This window comes from Tachyglossus aculeatus, chromosome 2 (genome assembly GCF_015852505.1).
Source record: "Tachyglossus aculeatus isolate mTacAcu1 chromosome 2, mTacAcu1.pri, whole genome shotgun sequence".
Classification (NCBI taxonomy): domain Eukaryota; kingdom Metazoa; phylum Chordata; class Mammalia; order Monotremata; family Tachyglossidae; genus Tachyglossus; species Tachyglossus aculeatus.
The window spans coordinates 47,326,574-47,338,831 of NC_052067.1; the positions used below are offsets into that span (position 1 = coordinate 47,326,574).

The 12,258-nt window shown below is 49.8% G+C and overlaps 1 long non-coding RNA gene across 1 annotated transcript; it reads right to left on the bottom strand.

The window, feature by feature from the left end:
* Positions 1-7,795: 7,795 nt before the first annotated feature.
* Positions 7,796-9,167, bottom strand: LOC119921667. The gene is made up of 3 exons (XR_005448573.1): positions 9,106-9,167; positions 7,977-8,080; positions 7,796-7,862 (listed from the first exon to the last, which is right to left on the bottom strand). It is a non-coding gene; the product is annotated as an uncharacterized LOC119921667 (long non-coding RNA).
* Between the last annotated feature and the right edge of the window lie 3,091 nt (positions 9,168-12,258).

The window sequence follows — 12,258 nt, forward strand, 5'->3', positions numbered from 1 at the left end:
TAATCAATCTCCCCCCCTCCTTCAGTCTTATTGAAGGCACATCTCCTCCAAGAGGCCTTCCCTGACTAAGCCCTCTTTCCTCTTCTTCCACTCCCTTCTGGGTAAAACTGACTTGCTCCCTTTGGTTCTTCCCCCCTCCCAACCTGATAGCATTTATGTATATATCTGTAATTTGTTATTTATTTATTTATATTAATGTCTGTCTCCCCCCCCCCCGCCCGTAGGCTATAAGCTCCTTGTGGGAAGGGACTATATTTATTGTTGTACTCTCCTAAGCATTTAGTACAGTGCTGTGCACACAGTAAGAGCCCAATAAATCAATATATACAATCGAGCGAATAAGTGGCAGATCTGGGATTAGAACCCAGATCCTCTGACTCCTAGCTGCTTCCCAATGCCTTCCATTGTGCCCCTCTACCTAAAGAGGATTGGAAAGTAGAGTTGCCTAGTGAAAAGAGTCCTGGCTTGAGAGTCAGAGGATGTGGGTTCTAATCCCACATCCTCCGTGTACCTGCTATGTGACCATGGTTAAGTCACTTCACTTCTCTGGGTCTCAGTTTCTTCAACTGCAGAATGGGTATTCAGTATGTGTTCTCCCTCTTACTTGGAGTGTGAGCTTCATGAGGAACTCATGTGGGACCTGATTATCTTGTAATTACCCCAGAGTTTTATACATTGCTTGACACACAGTAAGCACTTAAATACTGCTATTATTAGTATTGTTACTATTATCATTACCACATCTCCTCCTATCCTCATAGCCTCCTTCTCCTCCTCGCCCAGGAAGGCTTTTTTGACTAATTCCCAACACCCTAAGTCATAGAATTTCCAGTAGCTCCTTTAGCATTTAAGTATGGTGCCCTAACTCCTGCATATAGGTATATACCCATTAATAGACTGGTGGTATATAATAAACTACTTCTCTTTCTCATTTTTTCACTGGCCATCTCTTGCTTCTGCTCCTCCTGTAATTGAATGAATCATTTGTGTCTCCCCTGTGACAACATGGTGCTCTTCTGTGCTGAATTGTACTTTCCAAGCACTTAGTACAGTGCCCTGCACAAAGTAAGCACTTAGTAAGTACAATTGAATGAATGAATCAAATCGTAATCAAATCACTCTGTCATTTAAATGCTTATCGTGAACCAAGCACTGTCCTGAGCAGTGGGGAAGAGACGAAATAAATAGGTCGGCCACAGTCCCTGGCTTGGCTGCTGTGTGACCTTGGACAATTAATGTAATTTCTCTGTCCCTCGGTAACATCATCTGTAAAATGGGGATGAAGATTGTGAGTCCCAGGTGGGACATGGACTGTGTACAACTTGATTACCTTGTTTCTATGTCACTTAGTACAGTCCCTAGCATGTATTAAAATGCTTAACAAATGCCATAAAAAAAGAGAACATGTACCGAATCCCCATTTTACAGTTGAAGAAACTGAGGCGCAGAGCAGCACTTCACCCAAGCTCACACAGCAAGCAAGTGGTGGAGGCAAGATTGGAACCCAGTTCATCTGACTCCCAGATCAGTGCTCTCTCCATTAGGTGAAATGGCTTTGAGCTATCTCTAACAGGAATGTCCTGTCCTCCAAAGAAACCTCGGCTTTCTGAGCCCAGGGGGACAGAACCAGGCCTCAGAGTCCTGGCTCCAGTGTTAGAATCTTAAAAAGACTTGGATTTCACAAGCTGGATCAGAGCTCACAACAGTGAGGTGCTGTGGCCAAATTTTTAGCCCTCACTCCATGGGTAACCTTTAAAATTTTGCTTTTCCTTTACTGTTAATGAGGCTAATTAACAACAGCTGAAATCAATTAAGACTGACAAGCTTAGGGCTAATTAAGAATGATGGGAAGGATGCCTCTTCTCTTTTCTTCTCTGAGAGTTGCCAGTTAAGGCTGAAAGGACCCCAAATGGCAAGTTGCTGACCTTTGAGTGCTGGGATAGATACCATTATAAAAATAATAATTATTATTATTATTAAGAGAACTAGCAGACATTCCCTGGCCACAACGAGCTTAGAGTCTAGAGGCTATCCCTTGATTTTACATTTCCTTCCTCACAGTTTCCACCCGTTATCAGAGACATCTTTTAGCGACATCTCTGAGTTATGAGAAGCTTCGTGGCATTGATTTACAATACAGGGTTAACTCTTTATTTTCCAATGTCAGGTTTACACCATGTTATAATATTCTATTTTTGACTTGGTTTTCTTTGCATTTCCAGGGTCTCTGTACCTTCCTAGAAGACACTTTCATCCAAAATTGGCCTGGTTTTTTCAGAGTTAAATCTTTAACCACTTTGACCATAACCAGTCAGCTGTCACTGCTCAGATCTTAGGTGCCTCCTGAGTGCTTTTCATTTGAAGGAACGTGGAAGATGACGTGATGACCCTGAGATGGGGTTTGGCACGTACTTCCCAAGCACTTAGTACAGAGCTCGGCACACAGTAAGCGCTCAGTAAGTATGAATGAATGAAGGCTGAACATTGCTGTTTAGACTGCTAATAATAATAACAACTGTGGTATTTATTAAGAGCTTCCTGTATGCCAAGCACTGTTCTAAGCTCTGGGGTAGGTATAAGGTAATGAGGCTGGACCCAGAGGCTGTCCCACGTGAAGCTCACAGTCTTAATCCCCATTTTACAGATGAGGTAACAGACCCAGAGAAGTGGGGTGACTTACCCTAGGTCACACAGCAGACATGTGGTACCTCAGTCCTTCCTCTGCACCCTAAAACTGGAAACCTGTTCTATGGTAAGTCCCGAGGGGCCTTGTGTGGCATGTCCCAACCCCAAGACATTCTGGGAGGGGAGGCCGGAGAACCCCAAGGCAGACCTGCCGGGTGGCCTCGGGCAAGTCACAGGCCCACAGACAAGATGGCCAGTGGAACGGCCATTTGTCCGATCTGACCCCTCACCTAATCCGATTCTCTGCCGACCCGGCCAGTGTCTTACGGGTCAGGACCGAACGCCTTCCTGTCCACCATTTTTATTTTCCGTGCACAGCCTCCCTCAGCTCCTTTACTCCAGCTACAGTTGTTCCATGGAGCAGAAGCAGCGCTCATGCTCCCAGGGACCGGAGAGGGGAATGCCACTGGAGAAATGCCCCAATATAAAGGTGGACTTCCAAGAAGCAGCGTAGCCTTGTGGAAAGAACCCTGGCCTGGGAGTCAAAGGATCTGAGTTCCAGTCCTGGCTCCGCCAAATGCCCGCTGCGTGACCTTGAGCAAGTCACTCCACTTCTCTGGGCCTCAGTTCTCCTACTTAGACTGTGAGCCCCACACGGGACAGGGACTGTGCCTGACCTAATTCACTTGTATCTATCCCAGCACTTAGAACAGTGTTGAACACATAGTAAGCACTTAACAAATAGCATAAAAAAGTGTTCCGTGAGACATGTGACACCCTGGGCAGTGGTACTTAATACAGTGCTTGGCATATAGTAAGCGCTTCAAAAATACCATTATTATTATTGGTTGTTACAAGATCTGCAAGGGCCATCAGTGGTCACCCGGGTGGCCAGCCTTTAAGCTGACTCACCCTTCCTTCCTTTCTTCTCCACCCCTTCCCTGCCTTTTCTCTACACTCTCCCAGGCTCCTGGGTGAAGAGCCCCCGCGCCCACCCCCACCCCCGAAACTTGGCCTCCTCTACCTACTTCTTACACCAACAGTCCTTCCCTGGAAGCCGAAAGGGACAGAAGCAAGGAGGAGTGAAGCAGTGTGGCCTATGGGAAAGGGCCCGTGCCTGGGAGGCAGAAGACCTGGGTTCCAAGCCTTACTCTGCCACCCACCTGCTGTGCGACCCTGGACAAGTAACTTCACTTCTCTGGGCCTCAGTAACTTCATCTGTAAAATGGGGGATCAAGAGTCCCCCCTACTCCTTCACTTTACCCCTCCTCTCCCTAGAGAAATCCTTATCACAAGTTTCTGGGCGGGTAAGGCCGCTTTCTTCAAAGCCAGGGAGATCCCCCATTTCTGTACACAAGGCGGTCCGATTCGAATGCTAGTCCTCAGCGGCCGACGCTCCCGTCACGCTACACTGTCCGTGAAACTCATTCCCTGATCCTCGGTCCGTCACTCGACACGGACACCCGTCTCATGCTCGAGTCCCCAGATTTCTTTTTCTGAAACGATGACAAAGTCAAGAGGAAACTCGGCTGCCTTTCTCCTCACCCGGAAACCTTACCCTTGTCCTCCCTGGAAGCGACTGTCAGACCCAGAAAAGTCCCTTCAAAAGAGACCGGGGATGTACAGAGGGACCCTGGAGACAGGACTGTGAGCGCCCAGAGATGAGCCCCATCTATAGAATTAAGGGCCCCGGGGCTCCTCAGACCCACAATCAAGCCAAACAGAGCCAGTTCCCTGCACAGAGCCCCAGTCCCCAGATCCAGAACCAGATTCTGACTCGGCAGTGGCTTCTTCTGCCTCAACAGTGGCCGCCTCTGTCTCCACGCTCTCTGTCTCAAACCCAACTCTACCTCACCGCCTCAAAACACTCTCTTTCTCTCTCACACACACACAAAAAAAGTTTACAAGGCCAAACACCTTCCCTTGTATTCTGCTGTTCTCTCCGTCACATGTTGATGAGACTTTTAGCCACGGAGATTCCAAACGGTCTCTGTATTTCATCCGCATCCACACAAGAGATGACCACACCGAGTAGATCGTTCCAGGTACTTCCCCCTGTGGGCACAAATGATGGTGTGATTATGATAGTCAAGGCAATAAGCGTGACACTCCAGTAGTGCCAGGAATCCTGATTTCTGAGGACAACAGCTCACTGTTATTCCTCCTCACCTGCCAGGAGATTTTGGAAGTCTTCCTAAACTCCCGATTCTTCCCGACTGTTCCGTGACATGACCGTGGGAGTGGAGTAGATGGTACACTGGTGTAGCTGAAAAGGGAATAGATTAAAAATAATAATAATAATAAACCACATTTTTTTACCCTTCAGTTTTTCTAAAGCATAGCAGATTCCTTCTCCTATCCACCCCCCGACAACAATAACCCGATTGCTGCAAATACATAAAAGGACAACCCAAGACCCCTAGCTTCTCCATTCTTCTCTCCCTCTGCCCATCCATCACCTCTCACCCAGTCCCAAGAGGGCCCACATCCCCAAAACCAGACCTCTTCAGGGCCCATGCTGACCCAACGTGGGTGGGGGTTCAAACCCAAAGCATCCCTTCCCATCCCCATTTTCTAGTCAACACACTGAAAAATCTAGGAGACCACAACAGGAATCCAGGTCCATCTGATGTGTTGACACACACAGACTCTCTGTCTCTCTCACACACATTCTCCTCATCTCCCTCGCCCTGCTTCTTTCCGTTTGTCCGTCAAACCCCTCCTACTCCCCCGGAAAGAGCCCGTTAGAGATCGGCATAGAGCCGACCTTCAGGAGCCACTCACGGTCCGGGCGATTCCCAGGAAGAGACCCTAGACTAGACTCCACCCTACTCCTTCACTTTACCCCTCTCTCCCTAGAGAAATCCTTATTGCAAGTTTCTGGGCGGGTAAGGCTGCTTTCTCCAAAGCCAGGGAGATCCCCCATTTCTGTACACAAGGTGGTCCGATTCGAATGCTAGTCCTCACCGGCCGACGCTCCCGTCACGCTACACTGTCCGTGAAACTCATTCCCTGACCCTCGGTCCGCCACTCGACACGGACACCCGTCTCACACTCGAGTCCTCAGATTTCTTTTTCTGAAATGATGACAAAGTCGACCGGGAACTCGCCCGCCTTTCTCCTCACCCGGCACCTTCCCCTTGTCCTTCCTGGAAGTGACTGTCAGACCCAGAAAAGTCCCTTCAAAAGAGACTGAGGATGTACAGAGTGACCCTGGAGACAGGACTGTGAGCACCCAGAGATGAGCCCCATCTACAGAATTAAGGGCCCTGGGGCTCCTCAGACACACAGTCCAGCCAAACAGAACCAGTTCCCTGCACAGAGCCCCAGCCCCCAGATTCAGAACCAGATCCTGAATCGACAGTGGCCTCCTCTGCCTCCATGCTCTCTGTCCCAAACCCAACTCTACCTCACCACCTCAAAACACTCTCTTTCTCTCTCTCACACACACACACACACACACACAAAAGAAGTTTACAAGGCCAAACACCTTCCCTTGTATTCTGCTGTTCTCTCCGTCACATGTTGATGAGACTTGTAGCCACGGAGATTCCAAACGGTCTCTGTATTTCATCCGCATCCGCACAAGAGATGACCACACCGAGTAGATCGTTCCAGGTACTTCCCCCTGTGGGCACAAATGATGGTGTGATTATGATAGTCAAGGCAATAAGCGTGACACTCCAGGAGTGCCGGGAATCCTGATTTCTGAGGACGACAGCTCACAGTTATTCCTCCTCACCTGCCAGGAGATTTTGGAAGTCATCCTAAACTCCTGATTCGTCCCGACTGTGTTCCGTGACATGACCGTGGGAATGGAGTAGATGGTACACTGGTGTAGCTGAAAAAGGAATAGATTTTTTTTTAAAAAAAGAAATAAACCACATTTTTTCCCTTCAGTTTTTCTACAGCATAGCTGATTCCTTCCCCTACCCACCCCCCGAAAAACAATAACCTGATTGCTGCAAATACATAAAAGGACAACCCAAGACCCCCTAGCTTCTCCATTCTTCTCTCCCCCTGCCCATCCATCACCTCACACCCAGTCCCAAGAAGGCCCGCATCCCAACAAGGAGACCTCTTCCGGGCCTGTGCCAACCTAACGTGGGTGGGGGTCAAACCCGAAGTACCCCTTCCCATCCCTGTTTTCTAGTCAACACACTGAAAAATCTGGGAGACCACAACAGGAATCCAGGTCCATCTGAGGTGTTCACACACACACACACACACACACACACACACACACTCCTCACCTCCCTTGCTCCACTTCTTTCCGTTTGTCCGTCGAACCCATCCTACTCTACCAGAAAGAGCCCCTTAGAGATCGGCATAGAGCCAACCTTCGGGAGCCGCTCACGGTCCGGGCTATTCCCGGGAAGAGACCATAGACTAGACTCCACCCTACTCCTTCACTTTACCCCTCTCTCCCTAGAGAAATCCTTATCACAAGTTTCTGGGCGGGTGAGGCTGCTTTCTCCAAAGCCAGGGAGATCCCCCATTTCCCTACAGAAGGCGGTCCAATTCGAATGCTAGTGCTCGGCAGCCGACGCTCCCGACGTCACGCCAGACTGTGAAACTCATTCCCTGACCCTTGCTCCGTCGCTCATCATGTATACCCGTCTCACGCTCGAGTTCCCAGATTTCTTTTTCCAAAACGATGACAAAGTCGACCGGGAACTCGCCCACCTTTCTCCTCACCCGGCACCTTGCCCTTGTCCTCCCTGGGAGCGACTGTCAGACCCAGAAAAGTCCCTTCAAAAGAGACCGAGGATGTACAGAGTGACCCTGAAGACAGGACTGTGAGCACCCAGAGATGAGCCCCATCTATAGAATTAAGGGCCCTGGGGCGCCTCAGACCCACAGTCAAGCCAAACAGAGCCAGTTCCCTGCACAGAGCCCCAGTCCCCAGATCCAGAACCAGATTCTGACTCGGCAGTGGCTTCTTCTGCCTCCACAGTGGCCTCCTCTGTCTTCACGCTCTCTGTCCCAAACCCAACTCTACCTCACCGTCTCAAAGCACTTTCTCTCTCACACACACACACACACACACACACACACAAAAAAAAAAAAAAACCAAACTCATCAACAAGGCCAAACACCTTCCCTTGTATTCTGTGGTTCTCCCCATCACATGTTGATGAGCCCTGTAGCCATGGAGGCTCCAAACAGTCTCTGTATTTCATCTGCATCAGCAAAAGAGGGGACCACACCAAATAGATCGTTCCAGGGACTTCCTCCTATTGGCACAAATGATGAGGTGATTAAGAGAGTCGAACCAATGAGAATGACAGTCCAACAGTTCCAGAAATCTGGGTTTCTGATGACAACAGCTCACTGCTATTCCTCCTCACCTGCCTGGGGATTTTGGAAGTCACCCTAGACTCCCAATTCTTCCCGACTGTGTTCTGTGACGGGACCATGGGAGTGGAGAAGAGCTGATGGTTCACTGGTGTAGCTGAAAAGGAAATACATAAAAAAAATTAATTTTTTGACTTCAGTTTTTCTACAGCATAGCTGATTCCGCCCCTATCCCCCCACCACACACACACACACACACACACACTCTCTCACCTGATTGCTGCAAATACATAAAAGGACAACTCAAGACCCCTGAGCTTCTCCATTCTTCTCTCCCCCTGCCCATCCATCGTCTCACACCCATTCCCAAGAAGGCCCGCATCCCAACAACGAGACATCTTCTGGGCCCATGCCGACCCAACGTGGGTGGGGGTCAAACCCGAAGCACCCCTTCCCATCCCTGTTTTCAAATTAAACACGCTGAAAAAAACCTGGGAAACCACAACAGGAAGCCAGGTCCACCTGAGGTGTACAGACACACACACACACACACACTCTCTCTCTCTCTCTCTCTCTCTCTCTCTCCCTCATTCTCCTCATCTCCCTCCCTCTGCTTCTTTGCGTTTATCCATCGACCCCCTCCGTCTCCCCTGGAAAGAACTCATTAGACATCGGCAGAGAGCTGACCTTCCGGAGCCACTCACGGCCCGGGCGATTCCAGGGAAAAGACCGGACGCTAGACGCCACCCTACTCCTTCACTTGACCCCTTTTTCCCCAGAAAATGCCTAATCGCTACATTCTGGGGTAGCCTTCTCCTCCCTGGAAGTGACTGTCAGACCCAGAAAAGTCTCTTCAAAAGAGACTGAGGATGTACAGAGTGACCCTGGAGACAGGACTGTGAGCACCCAGAGATGAGCCCCATCTATAGACCTAAGGGCCCTGGGGCTCCTCAGACCCACAGTCAGGCCAAACAGAGCCAGTTCCCTGCACAGAGCCCCAGCCCCCAGGATACAGAACCAGATTCTGAATCGACAGTGGCCTCCTCTGCCTCCTTGCTCTCTGTCCCAAACCCAACTCTTCCTCACCACCTCAAAACACTCTCTCGCTCTCTCTCTCTCTCTCTCACACACACACACACACACACACACACACACACACACAGAATGAACAAAGCCAAACACCTTCCCTTGGATTCTGTGGTTCTGCCCATCACATGTTGATGATCCTTGTAGCCATGGAGACTTCAAACGGTTTCTGTCTTGCATCCACATTGGCACAAGAGCTGACCACACTGAGTAGCTTGTTCCAGGTCCTTCCCCATGTGGGCACAAATGATGGTGTGATTATGATAGTCAAGCCAATAAGTGTGACACTCTAGGAGTGCCAGGAATCCTGACTTCTGAGGACAACAGCTCCCTGTTATTCCTCCTCACCTGCCAGATTTTGGAAGTCATCCTAAACTCCCAATTCTTCCTGACTGTGTTCCGTGACATGACCGTGGGAGTGGAGTAGATGGCACACTGGTGTAGCTGAAAAGGGAATAGACTTAAAAATAAGTAAACCACATTTTTTTACCCTTCAGTTTTTCTACAGCATAGCTGATTCCTTCCCCTACCCACCACCCCACAACAATAAACTGATTGCTACAAATACATAAAAGGACAACCCGAGACCCCCTACCTTCTCCATTCTTCTCTGCCCCTGCCCATCCATCACCTCACACCCAGTCCCATGAAGGCCCGCATCCCAACAATGAGACCTCTTCAGGGCCCATGCTGACCCAATGTGGGTGGGGGGGGTGTCAAACCCGAAGCATCCATTCCCATCCCCATTTTCTAGTCAACACACTGAAAAATCTGGGAGACCACAACAGGAATCCAGGTCCATCTGAGGTGTTGACACATATACGCACTCTCTCTCTCTCTCTCTCTCATTCTCATCTCCCTTCCCCACTTTTTTCCGTTTGTCCATCAAACCCCTCCTACTCCCCTGGAAAGAGTCCGTTAGAGATCGGCATAGAGCCGACCTTCGGGAGCCGCTCACGGTCCGGACGATTCCCAGGAAGAGACTGTGGACTTGAATCCACCCTACTCCTTCACTTTACCCCTCTCTCCCTAGAGAAATCCTTATCACACATTTCTGGGTGGGTAAGGCCACTTTCTCCAAAGCCAGGGAGATCCCCCATTTCCCTACAGAAGGCGGTCCGATTCGAATGCTAGTCTTCGGCAGCCGACGCTCCCATCACGCTAGACTGTCTGTGAAACTCATTCCCTGATGCTCGATCCATCTCTCGGCACGGATACCCATCTCACGCTCGAGTCCCCAGATTTCTTTTTCTGAAACGAAGACAAAGTCAAGTGGGAACTCGCCCGCCCTCTCCTCACCTGGCACCTTCCCCTTGTCCTCTCTGGAAGTGACTGTCAGACCCAGAAAAGTCACTTCAAAAGAGATCAAGGATGTACAGAGTGACCCTGGAGACAGGACTGTGAGCACCCAGAGATGAGCCCCATCTATAGAATTAAGGGCCCTGGGGCGCCTCAGACCCACAGTCAAGCCAAACAGAGCCGGTTCCCTGCACAGAGCCCCAGTCCCCACATCCAGAACCAGATTCTGACTCGGCAGTGGCTTCTTCTGCCTACACAGTGGCCTCCTCTGTCTCCACGCTCTCTGTCCCAAACCCAACTCTACCTCGCCACCTCAAAACTCTCTCTCTCTCTCTCTCTCTCTCTCTCTCTCTCTCTCTCTCTCACACACACACACACACACACACACAGAAAAAAAATTTACAAGGCAAAAAACTTCCCTTGTATTCTGCTGTTCTCCCCATCACATGCTGATGAGACTTGTAGTCACGGAGACTCCAAAAGGTCTCTGCATTTCATCCACATCGGCACAAGAGGTGACCACACTGAACAGATCGTTCCAGGTATTTCCCCTTATTGGCAAAAATGATGGGGTGATTAAGAGAGTCGAGCCAATAAGCATGACACTCCAGGAGTGCCAGGAACCCAGATTTCTGAGGACAACAGCTCCCTGTTATTCCTCCTCACCTGTCAGGAGATTTTGGAAGTCATCCTAGACTCCAAATTCTTCCCCACTGTGTTCTGTGACATGACTGTAGGACGTTGCGCCAGCGTAGGTGAAAAGGAAATAGATTAAAAAATTGTTTTGTTACCCTTCAGTTTTTCGACAGCATAGCCGATTCCTCCCCCTGCCCCCCAACCGCACAGACACACACACACACACACACACACCCCATCACCTGATTGCTGCAAACACGTGCAAGGACAACCCAAGACACCCTAGCTTCTCCATTCTTCTCTCCCCCTGCCCATCAATCACCTCACATCCAGTCCCAAGACGGCCTTCGGGAGCCACTCATGGTCCGGGCGATTCCCGGGAAAAGACTGGATGCTCGACGCCACCCTACTCCTTCACTCCACCCCCTCTCCGCAGAAAAAGCCTAATCGCTACATTCTAGGGTAACCTTCTCCTCCCCGGAGGTGACTGTCAGACGCAGAAAAGTCCCTTCAAAAGAGACTGAGGATGTACAGAGTGACCCTGGAGACAGGACTGTGAGCACCCAGAGATGAGCCCCATCTATAGAATTAAGGGCCCTGGGGCTCCTCAGACCCACAGTCAAGCCAAACAGAACCAGTTCCCCGCACAGAGCCCCAGCCCCCAGATCCAGATTCTGGTTCGACAGTGGCCTCCTCTGCCTCCACGCTCTCTGTCCCAAACCCAATTCTACCTCACCACCTCAAAACACACTTGCTCTCTCTCTCTCTCTCACACACACACACACACACACACACACACACACACACACACACACACGCCAAACACCTTCCCTTGAATTCTGTGGTTCTGCCCATTGCAGGTTGTTGATCCCTGTAGCCATGGAGACTCCAAACGATCTCTGTCTTTCATCCACATTGGCACAAGAAGTGATCACACCATGTAGCTTGTTCCAGGTCCTTCCCCCTGTGGGCACAAATGATGGTGTGATTATGATAGTCAAGCCATTAAGCGTGACACTCCAGGACTGCTGGGAGTCCTGATTTCTGAGGACAACAGCTCACTGTTATTCCTCCTCACCTGCCAGGAGATTTTGGAAGTCCTCCTAAACTCCCAATTCTTCCCGACTGTGTTCCGTGACATGACCGTGGGAGCGGACTAGATGGTACACTGCTGTAGCTGAAAAGGGAATAAACAACAAAAAAAATTAAGTGAACCACTTTTTTTTACCCTTCAGTTTTTCTACAGCACAGCTGATTCCTTCCCCTACCAACCCCCCAACAACAATAACCTGATTGCTGCAAATACATAAAAGG